At 42.4% G+C, this 20,949-nt stretch overlaps 1 protein-coding gene and 1 pseudogene across 1 annotated transcript in view; both read right to left on the reverse strand.

The window, feature by feature from the left end:
• The window catches only part of ATXN10 (ataxin 10), a 116,340-nt gene that overhangs the window by 69,913 nt on the left and 25,478 nt on the right, over positions 1–20,949 (reverse strand). The gene's annotated exons all lie outside the window — the stretch shown is intronic.
• On the reverse strand, positions 16,390–16,543 carry LOC144583367 (U1 spliceosomal RNA; annotated as a pseudogene).

Here is a 20,949-nt window from a genome sequence, read left to right on the forward strand (position 1 = left end):
AGTTAACCATAGCAATTATGCATTTAAACATTTACCATATATAATACATCCATTTACCTTTATTCATACAAACCAAATTCAAAAAACAGGTACATTAACTTTTTGTCATCATTATATACACATATAGTCCATGTTCTTTCGCCGTCTTCATTCTTCAGGTCTTCTTGATAAGGCGTCAGCAACACAGTTCACTGACCCTCTGACCACCTTCACTTCAAAGTCATAGTCCTGTAGGTTTAAAGCCCACCTCATAAGTTTGCTATTGTGGGTTTTCATTGTCTTTAACCATTGCAATGGTGAATGGTCAGTACACAGAATAAAATGTCTTCCCCAGATGTAAGGCTTGGCCTTCTGGATCGCGTAGACTATGGCCAAACACTCCTTCTCCACGGTTGCCAAATGTCTCTCACCTTTTTGAAGTTTCCTACTCAGGTAGGACACCGGATGCTGGTCACCATTCTCATCCTCCTGACACAGAACTGCTCCTACCCCGCTGTTAGACGCCTCGGTGTAGATGATGAACTCCCGGTCGAAGTCTGGAGCACGCAGGACTGGATAGTTGATTAACGCCTCCTTCAACCTCTGGAACGCCGCCTCACAGTCGCTGGTCCACGGGATGCGGTCATCAGCCGTCTTCCTCGTCAGATCGGTCAGCGGAGCCGCAATCTCGCTAAACCTCGGGATGAACTTTCTGTAGTAGCCCACTAACCCAAGAAATGATTTGACTTTTTTCTTGGTGTTGGGTCTAGGCCAATCACGAACAGCTTCTATTTTGGCCTCCAGGGGTTTTATCATTCCTCCCCCTACCATGTGACCCAAGTATTTTATTTCTGGGCTACCCAGCTGACACTTGCTGGCCTTTACTGTTAGCCCTGCTGCACTTAACCTCTGCAGCACTAACTCCAGGTGTATCAGGTGATCTTCCCAGGTATTACTGAAGATCCCTATGTCGTCAATGTAGGCCACTGTAAAGTCACTGAGCCCTGCCAAGGTCTGGTCCATCAGCCTTTGGAATGTGGCTGGTGCATTTCTGAGACCAAAGCTCAGGACTCGAAACTCATAGAGACCAAAAGGGCTGCAAAAGGCAGTTTTTTCTTGATCCCTGGGATCAATTCTTAATTGCCAATATCCCTTTACCAGGTCCAATGATGAGATGAACCGACAACCCCCTATGGTTTCAATCAGGTTGTCTAGCCTGGGCATTGGGTAGGCATCAGGAGTGGTTACACGGTTTAATTTCCTGTAATCAACACAAAACCTAATGCTCCCATCAGGCTTGTCCACAAGGACTATCGGAGAGGACCAAGGACTAGAAGAGGGGACGATTATGTTCTCCCTCAGCATCTCGTCCAGCTCCTTCCGCACCTTGTCCCTATAGGGTCCCGTTACTCGGTATGGGGATACTGCCTGCGGGGGTGCATCCCCTGTGTGGATCCGATGCATCACTCCCTTCACTATCCCCGGCTTGTTGGAAAACACCTGTTGATATTTACTAAGCAGCATTTTTAGTTCTTGCTGCTGGTCTTGGGTGAGTGCAGGACTGATCTTTACCTCCTCTGGGTTGTATTTTACTTCCCCTCTACCCTCCCAGAAGGGTAATTCAGCTTCCTCACTCTCAGCTGCTTTTATCGCGAATAAAACCCTCTGTTCCCCTCTGTAGTAGGGTTTTAGGGCATTCACATGAACCACCCTCCTTGCTTGGTTCTCCTCCTGCTCTATAAGGTAGTTCAGGTCTGACATCTTGGAAATGACCCTATATGGTCCTGCCCATTTGAGCTGCAGTTTATTCTCTCTGCAGGGCCTAAGCCAAAGCACTTCCTCCCCTGGGTCAAAGTGCCTCTCTCTAGCTTTGTGGTCATACCATGTTTTCTGTCTGACCTTCTGAGCTTGCAGGTTTTCTGCTGCCAGCTCTAGATTTCTCCTTAGGTCATTCATCAAGGTGTCTATGTATGTTACAACGTCTTGTGGGTCATCCTGGGTGATCTGCTCCCAATTTTGTTTGATCAAATCAAGGGGCCCTTTCACCCTTCTCTGCTGTGTTTTGTTCACCCCTAAGTGTGCAGCAAACATGTCAGAGTGCCCCCTTTGTAAGATCATGGGGCGATACTTTTCAGGTACCACCAGCTGACTTCTGATCCCATCTCCCCCTTTTGAGATATTCCTCAGGGTCTCTCTATATAAAATCCCCTTTTTCTCCAGAAATCTCACTGGGGTTTCAGGTGTTAGCTGGGCGTCAGTCACCTGTTCAAAACACTTTTGGAGAGTGGCGTCTGCCTTTTGCTCCTGTCCAAATCTGCTGTCTGTGGTTAAGGTTTCCACCACAGCTTCTGAACTCCCCTCTGCTTCCGTCTCTGGCTCATCATTACCCCCCTGAACTGTCACTGTGGTGGCTTGTGAGCGTGTAATCACTAGCACCCGTTTCACATGTTCAGCCAGGTCATTTCCCACGAGCACGGCTGCTGGCAGAGTCGATGAAATCGCTAGCCTCCAAACTCCCCTCCAGCCTTGAAAGTTGACAGGTACCCCTGCTACTGGCAGAGAGATTACCTGCCCCTCAATCCCTGCCACCTTCATGCTCTCATTTGGGATTATAAACTCCCTAGGGATGATATCTGGATGGCACAGGGTTACCTGGGAACAAGTGTCCCGCAGCCCCCTATACTGACGGTCAAGTATTCCTACGTCCACCCCTGCTGTCTCAAACAACTGAGAATCTGTTTTTATCAGCAAGCAGCGCTTTACCTCTATAAGAGGACCATTTTCCTCAGCCTGATCAGCAGGGGTAGCTGTTCCAGACTGAGTAGCCATGGCAACAGGCTCCCTCAGTGAGACTGAGCCTTGCTCTTTCTGGACACAGAACACAGCTTTTGGCTTGGTTCCACTAGACTCCTGAGGCACCATTCCTTTTAGCTGCTTCAATTTCTCACACTCTGAGATTAGATGACCCTTTCCCTGACAGAAATAGCATTTTCTGGTGTATTTTGATTCTCTCTCATCTTGTTTCGGTTTTCCCTCCAAAATCTGAGGTCTTAGTTTCATGTCTGAGGGCTTCCCTTCACCATGGGCCCCTCCCCCTTGCTGGCTTTTCCCTGGTCCCTGAGAGTACTTGCTGTAGGTTTCTTTGGGTTTACCTACAGATTTCCCCTCACCCAAGGGCTTTCTTATTTGGGAAATAAAATCTGCGATCTCTGCGGCTGCTGCCACAGATTTCGGTTTCCTTTCCCTCACCTGGAATTTCAATTCCCCCTGCAGGACTGAATAGAACTGTTCCAGTGCTATCAAGTCTTTAAGCTGCTCATAGGTCTCTGTTCCCTCCTGCGATAGCCATTTCTCAAGCAGCCTCACCAATTGGGCCCCCACTTGGGTAAAAGTCTGTTCTGGTTTTTTTGTGAGGGACCTGAATCTTTGTCTCAGCTGCTCTGCATTTATCCCATGTCTGGCAAACACCAGTTTTTTAAACTCTGCAAAATCTTTCATCAGTTCCTCAGGCATCTCGGCATAAACCTCAGCCAGGCTCCCACTGATTAAAGATCGCATGATGGTCATCTTCTCAGTTTCCCTCACTGAGAAGTCCACAAACGCTCTTTCCACTAAGGAAAAGAACACCTCAGGACAATCTCCCTTGTGGTACACAGGGAATTTCTTCAGGTCAGCCTTAGACAATTGGCCTCCCTCAGAATCCCTATTGTTATTATTGTTCTGGTTCATCATTTCCAGTTTTCTTAATTCAAACGCCATTCTCTCTCTCTCCAATCTTTCCTCCCTCTCCATTCTCTCTCTCTCTAATTCAAATTGCCGCTGTTTCTCTCTTTCCCTTTCCTCCATTTCCCTCACCCTCAGTTCATGCTGTTGGGCTATGAGTATTTTTCTAAGTTCTGGGTTCTGCTCTCCTGTGCTGTCACCTTGCACTGAGCCAAATTCATCCTCAGAACCTTGGTCAATCTGGGGGTCTTTCACTTCACTCATGTCTGCTATCTGGCTTCGAGTCAAGGGCATAATCCCCCCTCAGAACAGGCTGCTTTAAAAAGTCAAGCCTCAAAATAAAACGACCACTTTTTTCCTTTTTGCCTCAGAACCAGCTCTCCCTAGAGATTGCTGCTGTTCTTCAGCACTAACTTGCAACAGTATCGAGTCAGAGCCTACCCCCCTCTGCTGGGCCTCTCAGCTGGCAAGCTAGCTCACTGTTACTACGCAGTTTTGCCTCAGCTTTTTCCCGCCAAAACCAGGCTGCCTCAGAGCACCTTAATCTAAGTCTCCCCAGTTGGCACGTTCTTCTACTAGCGCACCTCCCCGTGAGGTACACCTAGAAGATTACCTACGCGCCTCAGACTGTCCCTGACTAGACCCCCCTTGCTCTGGGCACCCTTGCCAAGGCTTTGCTGGACCGCTGGACAACTGGACCAGTCGTATCCCACCCGCTGGACACCAATCAATGTGACAAACCCAGACCTACTGGGATATGTCACACAGTTACACTAAGCTGCCACCAACCATTCCCTTTAAGAAGTCACACAGACCAGGGATGGATTTTTCAAACAATAAAAAGAATAAGGTTTATTTTAAATACACACAGGGAAAAATAAACAATCAGGTGAATAGGTAAAGTAACGTGGCTTAGTTTCACTCATACAAGCATACAGTTTGGTTCACCCAGAACCCTTAACTTAAAGCACAGACCCTGAACCTATCAGTTCTGGCTAACCAACAGACACCTGAACCTATCAGGTTGGTACTCTGACACACAGTAGTACCCTGTCTGACACACAGACTTCCACAACAGCTTCTTCTTCCCAGCTGCTGCTTCGTCACATCCCAGTGTCTCTCAGCATCTCTCTCTCACCACACAGGTTTCACATTTATATACAGTACAGCCCCTCCTCCTGATGTCCCGCCTTCCACTCCCCATAGGATGGAACTTTCCCTCCAAACCCATGACAGACAGGTAACATCAGTGCTGTATGTAACACTCACTTTTAAAAATCCTATACCTATTCATTTTAAAGTCGGGATTTTTGGTTGGACAGACAAGCATACAATAGTCCCCCTCAGCCACTGATTTGTTGTTGCTGTTTAGTTGTTAAGTCGTGTCCGACTCTTCGTGACCCCATGGACCAGAGCACGGTAGGCCCCCCCCCGTCTTCCACTGCCTCCCGGAGTGGGGTCAAATTCATTCTGGTAGCTTTGATGACACTGTCCAGCCATCTCGTCCTCTGTCATTCTCTTCTCCTCTTGCCTTCACACTTTCCCAACATCAGGCTCTTTTCCAGGGAGTCTTCTCTTCTCATCAGATGGCCAAAGTATTGGAGCCTCAGGTTCAGGATTTGTCCTTCCAGTGAGTACTCAGGGTAGATTTCCTTCAAAATGGATACATTTTATCTCCTTGCAGTCCCGGGGACTCTGAAGAGTCTCCTCCAGCACCACAATTCAAAAGCATCAATTCTTCGACGGTCAGCCTTCTTTAAGGTCCAGCTCTCACTTCCATACATCGCTACTGGAAAAGCCATAGCTTTGACTATGCGGATCTTTGTCGGCAAGGTGATGTCTCTGCTTTTTAACATACTGTCTAGGTTTGTCATCACTTTCCTCCCAAGGAACAGGAGTCTTTTAATTTTGTGGCTGCTGTCACCATCTGCCGTCATCCTGGAGGTGATGGGACAAGTGGCCATGATCTTAGTTTTTTTGATGCTGAGCTTTGGACCAGTTTTTGCGTTCTCCTCTTTCACCCTCATTATGAAGTTCTTTAATTCTTCCTTACTTTCTGCCCTCATGGTGGTATCATCTGCATATCTGAGGTTATTGATATTTCTTCCGGCAATCTTAATTCCGGCTTGGGATTCATCCAGTCCTGTCATTTGCATAGAAGTTAAATAAGCAGGGAGACAATATACAGCCTTGTCGTACTCCTTTCCCAATTTTGAACCAATCAGTTGTTCCATATCCAGTATTAACTGTTGCTTCCTGTCTCACAAACAGATTTCTCAGAAGATAGATAAGATGGTCAGGCACTCCCATTTCTTTAAGAACTTGCCATAGTTTTTTGTGGTCGACACAGTCAAAGGCTTTTGCATAGTCAATGAAGCAGAAGTAGATATTTTTCTGGAACTCTCTGGCTTTCTCCATAATCCAGCGCATGTAAGCAATTTGGTCTCTAGTTCCTCTGCCCCTTCGAAATCCAGCTTATACTTCTGGGAGTTCTCAGTCCACATACTGCTGAAGCCTACCTATCAGCTACTGAAAGCAAAAGAAAAAACAAAACGAACAAATAAAGAATGGCAGTGGAGGAGCAGAACATAATAACATCGTATCAGTATTTCTTGCTCAAAATCTTTGGCAAAAGATTCATCTACTATCTGAACCTTTTAAATGGAGATGCCAGGGACTGAACCTGGGTGTGCAGCATGTATTCCACATGTTCCAGCACTAAGCTATGATCCCTTCCCAGCACCAGGTTGGTGATGTGTGTGCAGCTGTCTCCCAGGGAAGGACAGGATATGCAAATCGAAAGCATTACAACACTGAAGGGTACAGATCTCTTCTACTGCTAGCCTTGAGCACTCATTTTAAATACTTGCTTCATCTCCCATATGCATTTAAAGTGTGGCACCTTCATACAGGATAATCTGTCACTCCAACAAGTATATTCAACAAAATGTCAAAATTGCATTTTAATAAAGAGGACAGGAGCTCTGATACTTTCCACTATATGATACAGGAGTACTTCTGGGCACTTTATCACACTGATATAGACCCCAGATATAATCCTGGTTGTTCCACATGGCACCACTGGTAATTTCCAAAACATATGCCTTAACAGTCTAATATGAACTTCACCAAAGTATACAGTGGCCATATCTGCTTTTTCCAAGCAAGGGCACAGTCAGTACAACAGTTTCAGTTAAACAACGATACTCTGTCCTAGCCATGGGTGTCACTCAGCTGCTTAGGAGCACCTCAAGCAAACCCCATACAGAACAGGCTTTACAAATAACTCTTGCTAGGTTATTCTATAAATCATCAGCACCTCTGCCTTGTCTCAATTAACTCTTAGTTTGTCCGTCCAAATCCTCTCCATCACTGTATTCACGCATCTGTCTGGAACTCTCAAAGCTCCTTGGACCCAGGTAAAATGGAATGAAGTCGCAAGTGTATATTCAGTTTAATGTCATAAAATGATATAAAACAAAGTATAGTACACACATGACTTAGCCATCAGCAGTAGGATCAAAATATATTTCATATTTTAAGCCAAATTATGCAAATTTAGTCATTTGGACCTCACATACTATTTATTTTATCTGAACTCTAAACTGAGTTCAGGCAGGGATCTATCCCTGTCCTGTTACTATAAATCTGTCCTTCCCAACCATTGATCTCTAGATGTTCTTAGATTAATTATAACTTCCAGAAATCCTGGCCAGCACAACTAATGGTGAAGGATTCTGAGTTTAATCCAAGAACATCTGGGGATCCAAGGCTGAGAACCACTGCTACAGATCCTCAAAAAATGTCAAGGACTAAAACTAACAAGTTATAAATGACAAAGCATAGCCCTTCCATTGACCAATTACACAAAATTATCTATACTCCAAACATTGTTTTCTTCAATACTTCAATAGATTATAAAGTAACAAATGCTCTCTGACAGCAATTTGCCTTCTACATACTTAACTGCAGCTAATTCTTATTACTATAGACTTTACTGCGTAGCAGCAATTATGTAAATTTCAAATAAAGCAAGAAAAACACCCAGTTTGTTGAACTGCTACTTGTCTGGTGCTGCCAGGAAATTCATTCAGAAAAGCCTTTCCCAAATTGGATGGGTTTTCCTACTATATGTCTTCCATTTATTTATTTATTTATTTATTTATTTATTTATTTATTTATTTATTTATTTATTTATTTATTTATTTATTTATTTATTTATTTATTTAACTTATATGCCGCCCACACTACCCGAAGGTCTCTGGGCGGCTTACAGCATTTAAAATACAATAAAAAGGCAAAATAAAAGGGCAAAATAATTAAAATGCAATTAAAATATATATTCTAAAATTGCCATCAGAACCACATTTGACGTTATTTTAGTTAAAAGCCATTTGGAACAGGAAGGTTTTGACCTGGCGCCGAAATGTCATCAGCGTCGGCGCCAGACGAATCTCAGTCAGGAGGGCATTCCATAGTCTAGGGGCAGCTGCCGAAAAGGCCCTTTCTCTACAAGCCCTCCCTCTTATCTCCTTAAGGGATGGCTCTTTCAAAGGGGCCCCCTGGCTAGATCTTAACTGCCGGGTAGGTTCATATGGAAGGAGGCAGTCCTTCAGGTATCCAGGGCCCAAGCCGTTTAGGGCTTTATATGTCAAAACAAGCACTTTGAATTGAGCCCGGGCAGCAACCGGCAACCAATGTAAATTAAACAGAATCGGCTTGATGTGATCTCTAGCAGCTCCACCACTCACCAGCCGCGCAGCTCGATTCTGGACCAGTTAGAGTCGCCGGACCGTCTTCAAAGGCAGCCCCACGTAGAGCGCATTGAAATAATCAATACGAGATGTTACCAGTGCGTGTGTAACTGTCATGAGACTCCGCTCGTCCAGGTAGGGCCGCAGCTGGTATAATTTCCGCAGCTGAAGGAAGGCACCTCTGGCCACCGAGTCCACCTGGGCTTCCAAAGTTAGACTGGGGTCCAGTAGCACCCCCAGGCTGCGGACCCTGTCCCTTAGGGGCAGTGTAACCCCATTCAGGGTAGGGAAATGGCCCTCCAACCTGTCCAGTGAAGCACCCACTAACAGCACTTCCGTCTTGTCTGGATTGAGTTTCAATTTATTAACCCTCATCCAGTCCATTATCAGGTCCAGACACGAGTTCAGCACAGAAACCGCCTCACCTGGATTGGTGGAAAACGAGAGGTAGAGCTGAGTATCGTCAGCATATTGCTGACTCCTCAGCCCAAACCTCCTTACAGTAACCATCCTTACTATCATGAAAGACTGAACATCTGTTTATATCCATAAATGAAGGTTTAGCATAATATTCAAGTACTGTATTTAATACAAGGGCTATGGTTCAGAGTTTTAAGAGCTCATCTTTCCACAGCTATTAGTAGAATAGCACTACTCTGTTTCCCTGAAAATAAGCCCTAACCTGAAAATAAACCCTAGTATGATTTTTCAGATTGCTCATAATATAAGCCCTACCCACAAAATAAGCTCCAGCTAAGTGAAACCCCATCCTCCACCATTGTGCAGCATTCTGCAGCAACCAGAAGATGAGATGACTGTATTTGAATAAATGTAGATTGTTGTATATGAAAAAAAATAAAACATCCCTGAAAATAAGCCCTAGTGCATTTTTGGAGCAAAAATTAATATAAGACCCTGTCTTATTTTCAGGGTATATATAGTCCTCTTTCTAAGGTACACTGCATGATGCTTGCATTGAAGCACAATGAAACATCAATCTTCCAAATCCTTGTTTACATAAATATGACTGAAGGCAAGAATGAAAGGAATGAAATGTTTAGAGCATTCCCAGAAATGTAAAAACCTGCAATTGTTCTTATGAACATCTGTCATTATTTTAGACAACCAAATATACACCAGAGATCAACATGACAGCTCAAAAGACAAAATCTAAAAATTTCAAAAGCTTGATAAATGTGGAAAAACTGGTTGATATGGACAATCCAAAAATAGCAGCATTTATTTAGCCAGAATAGAGTTTGTGGTACTACTCCAATAGCTGTTTTTAACATACTGGTTGCTATAAAGCAACTCTTTTAATGACTTCTACAATTTAAGCTTTACCACAACATTCCACAGTTTATATGATTACTTATGTACAACAAGCCAGACTAGAACTTAAGCTACACAATTCCTATCACAAAAGGAAAACTGAGGCAATCAGTGAATTCCAAGCCTGAGATCAACTACTAGGACCAAGGCTGTTCAAAAGTTTGGATCCAGATTACTCATGGTTTATGTCCAATGAAGTATTCTCCTTAGAGAACACTTCCTCTGTAACCTCTGGCCTTGGTTCAGATTTGAAAATGTGCAACTAAGCATGCACAATGAATAAATGCTTTGAAAATGACTGCACATTCACATCAAAGGATACATCAAGCTACTTAAATGAGGTACATGCACTTGTATGAGTTGTTTCTGCCAAAGCCTACTTCTGGGTGCACATCTAAAATATTGGCCCATTACCAAAATTGGGGCCTTACTTTTCTTTATTTTTGAAAATGTTTTGTAATGTCTTATTCTGTTATCAGTTGTTCCATTTTAAATTATACTTTGGAGAACATCGTGGTAAACTTACTGAAAAACATTCTTGATACTGTCATGATCTCTCAAGATGTTCACTGTTATATAAGGCATATGAAAGCCTGTTCCTAACATCGACTGCCCTGTTGCCTTAACTCCCATTTGATATTATATTTTGATTTTGGGCTAATACACACGTTAGTAGGTTAAACTACATAGCTCTGTGAGCCAGGAGGCGAGACGGCGTCACCTCTCACTGGAGCGCTGTCCATTCCCACAAAGGAGTCTGAGAGTGAAGGGGACTATGGACTGGCAGTGTCTTCAGAGAAAACCTCAGAGATATCCCTCAAGGGGGCGGAAGAGGATGAACTATCTCAGAGTCTGAGGGAGATGCGGGAGGAAAATGCTGTTTAAAAAGGTGGGAAGGGAGGAGAGAGAGAAGGAGGAGATAGAAGCAGGAGAGGGGAAGGAGATAAGGGGAGGAGAACCCTTACCACCGGGTTGGGAGTGGATCTGGCTACAAGATCTTTGGACCCATAGGTGGGAGAGGTTTAAGGAGCCCAGGAAAGAAGCCGATCATAGAAGAAGAGTGATGGTTCCCCGTAAACCATCACACTGGGGAGAAGCCAAGGCGAGAGAGTGGAGAAGGCGATTAAGAGAGGAGAAACAGAAGGTGGAACAAGAGAGACAAGAAAGGAGTGAATGGCAAGTACGGGAGATGAAGAAGAGGTCAGAACAGAGAGAACTTGGGAGATACTGGAACCCAGAGAGCAGCCCAAGTGGGCGGAAGTCCTGGGAGAGGCGTCTATGCCCTGTTGCCTATACAGATGGGGACGACAGTAAAAGAGTGGTCATCAGCTGAGCAGCTGGGCCTCTCAAATTTGAGTTTTGTGAACCCTTTCATTTTGGAAGACTGGAAACCCCTTCCCACCCTGTTGGAGGGAAGAGAGAAAGACTATGTTCAGGTTGACTACAACTGTTTATTCAGTAGCTCTAAAATAAATATTCAACCATTACAACTGCAAATGCCGTCTGTGTCTGATGAAGTTAAACCTGAACCCTCACAAGCTTCCATCTTAGTACAGTGGTGCCTAGCATTACGACGTTAATTCGTTCCAGCGAAATTGCTGTAGAATGAAAACGTCGTAATGTGAAAATAAAAAGCCCATTGAAACACATTGAAACCCCTTCAATGCGTTCCAATGGGCTGGAAACTCACCATCCAGCGAAGATCCTCCATAGGGCGACCATTTTCAGTGGCTGTCTTGCAAGGAATCCGTCCCTAAACACAGCGGGGAGCCATTTTGAAACCGCCAATCAGCTGGAGGAATTCGTTGTTTTACAAAGAATCGGTTCCTAAAGCAGGGAACCGATCATCGCAAAGCGAAAAAACCCCATTCAGACCATCGTTTTGTGATCGCAATTGCGATCGCAAAAAGATCGTCATAATGTGGTTTCGTCGTAATGCGGGGCAATCATAAAGCGAGGCACCACTGTATATCTTTGCCATAAATAAGCCATTGTTTTCTTTGCAAGATCACTATCCCCTTTTTGCTATCTATCTATCTATCTATCTATCTATCTATCTATCTATCTATCTATCTATCTATCTATCTATCTATCTATCTATCTATCTATCTATCTATCTATCTATCTATCTATCTAACTTATATGCCGCCCATACTACCCGAAGGTCTCTGGGCGGCTTACAACATTTAAAATACAATACAAAGGCAAAATAAAAGGGCAAAATAATTAAAATGCAATTAAAAATATGTACTCTAAAAATTGCCATGAGACCCACAGCTGATATTATTTCAATTAAAAGCCTTTTGGAACAGGAAAGTTTTGACCTGGCACCGAAATGTCGTCTATTATCTACCTAGTTGTTCATTTGTGTTTGGAAAATGATCATATGATTCTGATTTCACAACAAAACTGAACATTTAATAGTGACTTCCTAGTTTCTGTATACCTTTTTGTGGCTCCTAAATCATTAATAAAATGACATACAAACTTCTTGAAATGCATCTGAGAGGAACAGGGAGTAATTTACTACCACAGATATATTATAAATATTCCCAAATGTCACTGGATGCATTTTTCTCTTAAACTAGTAGATCTATTCCCCTTAATTTTTACTGCCAGATTTTATCCATTCAATTGTAATAGGCATATGATCTTAATTTAACTTGTCTCTATTTTGAAAAAAAAATACCACTTAAACATAAATCATGTACACAAATGTACTTTCTTCTTTAATAGAAGTTATGTCACTATACATAAAAGGTTGGATCCTTTATTTCCAAGTGTAAGTAATGCCAGTACCTATGAGACTCCACCATACACCGTATTAGGAATAGCAGTAATTATTCTGAAAGAGAAAGCCACATTAGCTTGTTGCAGCAAAATAAAAAAAGTCTTGTGGCAAGTTTAAGATTAGTAAATTTTATTTGGCATGACATTTGGAATACAAGATTCAAACCACAGGATTATATGCACACTGGTTTCAAATATGGGAGTGGGTAAGAATTGTATGAGACATAGAAAATAACATTTCTATTACTATTGATCATAATGTCTATGCTAGCACTAATACAACTGTCAACTTGCATTTTCAGCTCTTTAGACAAATACAATCAGCATATGTCTCTTGAATCATATGGAGACCTTACATTTTATTGGATGGTTTAAGTAATTTATTTTTCACATAAAAATATATGAATTACACAATTGTTTCAAAGGTGAAATGATCCAATAATACTACAGTAACATGTAAATACAGTAACATGTTAAGTTTCAATTCAATTCATAATACAAAAGCTGAAAATGAGCTGAGGTTAGCTAGAAACACTAAAAGCAATAAAAAAAGCATCTTCAGGTATATGAGTAGCAAAGGACAAACAAAAGACACAGTGGAACAACTCCGTAATGAAGATGGAAAAATGATAACAGAAGACAAAGAAAAGGCGGAGGAGTTCAATTCCTATTTTAGTTCAGTCTTTTCCCATAAGACAGATTATGAACGTCCAAACAAATTGGAGGTGCAAGTGTGGGGGGCCAGTATTGCAGCTGGAGACTGATTAACAAATAGTCAAGGAATACCTTACCGCCTTGAACAAGTTCAAATCTCCAGGGCTGAATGAACTGGATCCAAGAGTACTGAAGGAATTGGCTGAAGAACTGGCATGGAAAATGGGTGAGGTGTCAGAGGATTGGATGAGAGCTAATGTTGTCCCTATCTTCGAAAAGAAGATCAAACTAATTTGATCTAGTTTTTTGGAGGGAGGCACAGCATTCGTATCTAGCTCTGCTCCCTTTTTAATCTTTTTTAACCTTTATTTTTAATATTTACAAAGTAGTCAGCTGCTCAAGTGACTCTTTTCGGGACACATCCAAATCTGCCTCAGAAGTCAAGCTCTTCCTGGTTGGGAGTTTAAGGTATTTATTTAAAAACCTTGAAGCTGCTGCTACGTTAACAGGACGCTCTTATCTCTGGCCTTGTTGCTCCCACTCTTCCGTTCAAGATTAATTGCAGCAAGGAGTTACTGCTACACTTGTAGCTCTGAGTTGGATTTTTGGTAGCTAGTTGTTGAAAAGAGAAGGCTGAGCTATATGGGGGGTAAACGAAGCAGATCCAGCCCGGAGCAGCCACTTGCAAGGGCGGTGAAACAACTGAAGATTGATGAGTTTGTAACAGCCAACTGTCCTGTGAGTAACCTTGCTACATTACCTATAGCTTCCAGCATTCTCACTAACAACAGATTTGCTTTGCTGCGAGATGAAATACTCTCGTCCCCACCGGGTGCTTGTGACTTATCTGCAATTTCTACACCTTGTACTCCCATTACCCCCCAAAAAGTACAGTTCTCCTCTGAAAGTAACCATCCTAACTTTCTAGCTGAACAATGTCTCTTAACAGCTCAAACAGGAATAGCCATCTTTGAAAACTTACAACGGGTCTGCAATCAAATGAACTCAGTTGAAAGTGCCCTGGGGAAACTTACTGAGACCCTTCTTCAATCAAAGGATAATACACCAACCAGGAATTCAAAGAAAGGGCGGATGGCAGATTTAGCAGTAAAGATGGCATACAACAACCAACTTCAAAACAATTGGCTTCCCAAATGAAAAGGGAGACAAAGTCCTCAAAGATCTTTCAGAGCACTCAGGTGATATTACAAATTGCTCCAATTAACATCAACAGAAAGAGATGGGAGATACTGTACACAGATCAGTGATGAACTTCTTGAGTCAACTGTTAAATATAGAAGCACGGAAGATAGACCTCAAGAATATTCGATGGCTCCCGCACAAGTATGGTCATAAAAGAGTTTGTCTCACCTTTGAACATGCTGTGATCCCTCTCATTCTCCTAAAAATGAGAACTTATCTGGGCAAATTTCAAATTACTCCCACAAGAGTTTTCTCTGAACCAATGACTTTGCCTCCTCTACGGAGCAGACCTACTTCTATGATCCCTGAGAGCAATCCTCAAAGAGTAACCAGGGAAGACTTCAACTGTAGATCTGATTCCAATGCTGGGAAATCAATAAGGGTACAGGCAAAGAACTTAACGATCTCCCCCTTATCTGATCACGGGTCTTCGTTTTGTAATAGAGAAGAAACTCAAGCTCCCTTGATTGACCTTAGCAATAAATGGGAGGAAGTCAAAGCTAGAGTTGCTTCAGTATGTAACAAGACCATATCACTGAGAAATTTCCTAATGACGGATGACTCGGGCTTACAAGCCAAAGCTGCACCCTCCAACCAATATTCAACAACAAGAAATGATAACAGCTTGATACAAAAACCTAAGCAAGATCCTAAGCAACAGATGGTACCTCATCAGGATATCCCAATTCTGAAAACAACAAAGGACATCTCATGCAAGGTGCTAGTTCACAAGAATCATTTGATTCTGAACTTCGAACATTAGCCACCCTGGAGAAGGACACGACTACTCAACTTAGCCCCCTGAAAACTGCATCTCAACCCACTCTACCGCAACACAGCACAATTCAATCTGCAGACATGCATCACTCTGGAACAACCAACATGGCTACACCTTTTAATCTTAACACCCAGGATCCTCCCCTATCTCCCGATCTTATGGACTGCCAGAAAACTATAAATGACACCATCTCTGTTCTGTCATGGAATATAGCAGGATGGAATGCAAAGAGCAATGACAATTCCTTCATCAAGTATCTTTCTAAGTTCGATATCTTACTGTTGCAAGAGACTTGGGCACTAGGGGAAATTGAAGTTAATGGTTACTCTGCCCACCAAATAAGTGCCACTCCCAGTGAAAAGAGGGGCAGAGCCAAGGGCGGCCTTCTTATATTGGTTTCAACTAAGCTCAATATTATAATGACCAAACTCCCCTCCCTTAATCAATATGCTGCAGCAGTGAAGGTCAAATTTAATCACAGTGCTCATCAATGTATATTTACCACCCCAGAGACGGAATGCCCAGATCGAACAGATTTACCAAGATCTTGAATTCTATATTCAAAACCTTTTACTAACTAACGATGACCAAATGATAATTGGGGGTGATTTTAATGCCAGATTGGGTACAAATGACTTGGCTCTTTATGCTGCTTATAATTTATGCCCCCTGATGGATTACACTTTCCCATAGTCACTAGGCGCCTCTTTAAAGATACCATCAGTAATTTTGCAGGCCTTAATTTGGCACAACTACGTAGTTTATCGGCTTGACCTACACATACTAAATGGAAGAACTTCAGGTGACACACCAGGGGAATTCTCTTTCTGGTCGGGAGGAAGGATGAGTACCATAGATTACCGTATTTTTCGCTCCATAAGACGCACTTTTTCTCTCCAAAAAGGTGGGAGGGAAAGTACATGCGTCTTATGGAGTGAATGCAATAACCTAGGGTTCAGCCACCACCACCCAAAAGCCTCCCACTGCCATGCCAGGAGGCCTCTGAACTGGCAGCAGAGACTGCTTGCTGTTCAGACCTCAGCATTCTGCACTGCTGGCTTTCCAAGATCTGCTCCTTGCAGCTCAACTGAAAAACCAGCAAGGCAAACAGGCCTGTGGCAGCAAGCAATGCAAATAGCCAAGGACCAAAGGGGAAGGAGTGATTCTATAAAAACCAGGGGGAACCAGAAACACAGTCCCCCATTTAGGCAGTTGATTTTCCCACATTTGGGAAAATCACAGGGGTCAGCTCATGTGAAGTGCAATAGATGAGCCTTACCCTGGGAAAACCACTCTTACAAGAATGGTATCTTCCCTGCCAGGTCTGAGTTTGAATGGCCCCTAAGCCTCCTGGCCCTTTGTGTGCCCTGCCCTCAAAAGGCATGGTGACCGCCTGGCTGCACCTCCTGATCAGAACAGGGTTGCCCAGCCCCAGTGCTGAAAGAGGCCAGGAGAGCTCCTCAGTGTTTTGGGGTGCCCCACAGGACCCCCATCAGGGGCTAGATGTTCCTCTCACAATCCTCCAGTGCACATATATTAGCATACCTAATATGTGGGGAAGGCGGGGAAAGCAGGGGAAATCGAAACTTTCAGTTAGTGAAGAGGCTGCTTGTCTGCTTCCTTGCTAGTCCAAGCAGTTAGAGGGCTGCTTGTTTTTCTTTAAAAGCTTCTTGTTTTGAGTTAAACCCTGTTTGGATTAAAAGGTGCTCCCTTTGAGTTGAAACCTGCTTGCCTGGGAAGCCGCTGATCAGCTGTTAGGTGGGGAAAGGGCAGGAACGGAGAAGAGCACAAAATGGCTGCCGTCTGCAGGCTGCCTGCTGGCATTTAGCTGTTTGGGGCTCTTTTTTGGCTGTTCTGGGGTCTACCAAGGCACGGTGAAGAGCCAGGCTCAGTCTACAGTACTTGGTAAGTGAATTTCTTTTAGGTTTTTTAAAGTTTCTGACCTTTTTCAATGTATTTCTATGGGAAATTTGGATTCAACTGGCAAACTTTTCAACTAGTTCTGGGCATCTAATAGAGAATGTATTTCCAAAGGGTGTTGCAGCAAGGAAACTAACTGTGCCTCGTGACTTCTAACTGGATTACAGTACCTGCTTCCTGATTTCAGTTACTATAGTTTGTATTCAGTTTTTTTGGCTGGTCTTATGCTGAGCATGTGCTACTGCTGGTGAATGGGATCAGGTTAAGCTTTGTGTTGCTGTTCTTTTGCATAACCTAAAGTAAATAAGGAAAACCAGCTGTTAAATAGTTTAATTCCACTATTTATCCTCCACACAACTAAAAGGGACCTCTCAATGCAGTGCCCAATCAGACAAACCATTTCTAATTTAATATAGGATTGAGCTGTAGATGGGCAGAGTTGCACAACAATCTCATCTGTCATTTCTATGAGCATGGGGAGGAGGTGGATGAAAGGAAATGTAAAATATAGGTAGCGTGGTATAGGTCTTATCACTGGCTGATAATGGTCTATATGTACTTGAATTAAATTTATGGTACATGAGTACACAAAGCTTTAAGTCTCTCCATTTGTTAATGACAGTGGTAATGGTTCTTAATGCCACTGTTGACTGCTGTTCACTTTACATGGTTCAAATGTTATTCTGTTATAGTGTATTAAATATTTTATTACACTATTTGGTTCAGAATATATTTTCCCTGTTTAACCCCTCTAAAAATTATGTGCGTCTTAAGATCCGGAGCGTCTTATGGAGCAAAAAATACGGTATATGATTGTCAGCTGTAATATACTGAATACTGTCATCAATTTGGTGATTCACAGTAGGATTGATAGTGATCACCTGCCATTAAAATTGTCCCTGAAGGTACAAGAACATCACACTCATATTGAGAAGGACTTGCCCGTGAATCCTGAGATGATACTAACCAACTCCAGGATCAAATGGTCAGGAAAGACTGCAATTTATTTTACTAATCTACTTAATAACAATCAGTTCTCTGAGATCCATTTCACCTTTCTCAAAGCGGGCCAAAGTAGCAATATAATTGCGCTGTATGAAACACTAATAAATAAATTAGTAGACTTAGCTGGTACAAATAGCGCAACAAAAACCCATACTAACAAGCGCAGGTCCTATAACTGGTTTGATAAGGAGTGTGTAGATGCAAAAAACTGGTAATTTCAAAATTTAAACAAAATAAAAACAAAAACCCATCATCAATGGAAGTGGAGGAACTGCAGCAACTTAAGAAAGGCTATAAGAAATTAATTAAAGAGAAAAAAAGGAGAGCTCAACAGATACAATGGGAAAAACTTATCAAAGCAGTCAGGGGGAAAGATATGAAATCATTTTGGGAATCCGTAACATTGACTACCGATAATCCTTCAGATAGGATGAACTCTTATATTAATGCTCGAGTGTGGGAAGCCCACTTCCATGAGCTTTATGCCAAAAGAGACAATCCCTCATTTCATGTGAGTCACTTATATATAAATCTACCAGAATGGCACTCTGTATCAGTCTCTGAAATAAAAGACCTTGTGAACCAACTGAAAACTGGTAAGGCCCCTGGCTGTGATGGTATTCCTCCCGAACTTATTAAGAACAACTGTGAATGGTGGGCCCCAATTCTGGCAAACCTTTTCACTTATATAGACCAAAACGCCCACATGCCATCGGAATGGGGCACAGCCATTATTGTCCCCATTTATAAAAAAGGTAAAAAAGACAATCCAGCTAATTATAGGCCAATCAGTTTACAACCCATAATTAGTAAGCTTTATGCCAGACATTTATGGAAATTGATAGATTGGATGGACTCTGAGAGTGTTTTGGCAGATGAACAAGCTGGATTTAGATCTGGTAGATCTACACAGGATCATGTCCTTATTCTAAGGCTCCTAGTGGATAAGTACACTAAGAAGCCCCAAGGGTCCCTATTTGCCACTTTTATTTATCTTAGATCAGCATTTGATTTAATTTCACAAGTAAGTTAGAGTCCTCTACAATAGATCGACGTCTTCTGCTGCTTATGTATAAGCTGCATGAAAATACAACACTCAGAATTAGATGCAACAAGGAAGGACACTTGTCTGATAAAGTTCCAACGTATAATGATGTGAAGCAAGGGTGTATATTAGCTCCGATGTTATTTAATTTCTATATCAACTCGATGGTAACGGCACTCAGCCGTCCAGAGTTCCATCCCCCCAAACTAGCCAACAGACATATATCACTTCTGTTATACGCAGATGATGCAGTCCTAATTTCACAGACACCAATAGGACTAAAGAGAGCTTTACACGCTCTTGCACAATACTGTAAAGAGGAAATGCTACAGATAAATTACTCGAAGATCAAAGTTTTAGTGTTTGCTCAAAGGCCCAGGATCTATGTGGTTAATAGATGAGCATGAGATAGAACAAATTAAGGCTTATAAATATTTGGGCGTTGTTCTCCAATATAAAGGAAACCACAAGGCCCATGTTAACAATGTGGTACAAGCAGCACAAAAATCTAGCCTTGCTATACTAAAATTCTTCTATTCAAAGGAAGGTCAGTACATTCCAGCTGCACTAAGATTGTTTCAGGCCAAATCCCTTAGTCAGCTTTTCTATGGAGCACAATTGGGCCCCTATACTTCGTTTATCCAGCTAGAAGTAGTTCAATCTAGATTTGTGAGAGCTATATTACAAGTACCAAGAGGGGTGTCCAATGCAGCCCTCAGGCTTGAAGTGGGCTACCTGAAGGTTGAAGCCAGAGCTTGGCTGGCTATTTTTAACTTTTGGCTAAAACTAACCTTTCAGCCAATTGGACTGACCTCACTGGTATTACAGGATAATTATCAGTCACCTTGGAAGAGAGCAATATACCATAAAATCAACAGATATGGTTATTCGGTAGAAAGTATCCAACAAATGGGATACGTTAAGGCCAAGAGTAATCTTAGGCAGCGTATTATTGAGACAGAAAGGCAGCAGGACCTTGGTACTATCAGAAATAGGTTTATACTTGACAGCACACTGCTTCCACCCAAACTGGCAAAATATCTCTACTTACTCAGCGTTTATGCCCCTGTAACTCTGGTGAGATTGAATCTATTTCCCATGTGTTACTTCACTGTGCTTTTTACTCTGACATTCGAGAAGTCCATGTTGACCCTTACATAAGGGCATTTCCTGGACGATCAGAAGCACACTACACGCATCTTTTGCTGACAGGGCGATGCCCTGGCAGATATATTGGGCTTAATTCAGATATGCTGACAAAAGTTGCCAAATTCTGTGCTGCTGCAATAAAAATCCGTGAAGGAAAGGTTCCACCTAAAGCGCAGCTATAGAATCTGTAAATTGGTGTACACCAATTAATGATCACACGGGCTATATGAGCTTTAAAATAACAAATATGCCATTCTATGCAAGCTGTAATAGCCCATAGATAAGGCCTATGATAGGGAGGTAGGAGATATCTAGTAAGATGTATATATGTATATAGATGCTTTTAGTGCTTTGATGTTTTTAGTGTTTTTAATGCTTTTATATTGTTTTTATGTCTCCTAATTTAAAAAATGTATCTTACTTTTGCTGGTCAATGACCGTAATAAACATTTATTATTTATTATCTAGTTTTTTGATCAGATAACTTCCCTGATAGACAGAGGGAATGCTGTAGACGTAGTATATCTTGACTTCAGCAAAGATTTCGACAAAGTGCTCCATGATATCCTGATTAGCAAGCTAACTAGGTGTGGGCTGGATAGATCAAGTGACAGGCG

This window comes from Pogona vitticeps, chromosome 5, assembly GCF_051106095.1.
Source record: "Pogona vitticeps strain Pit_001003342236 chromosome 5, PviZW2.1, whole genome shotgun sequence".
Taxonomy (NCBI): Eukaryota; Metazoa; Chordata; class Lepidosauria; order Squamata; family Agamidae; genus Pogona; species Pogona vitticeps.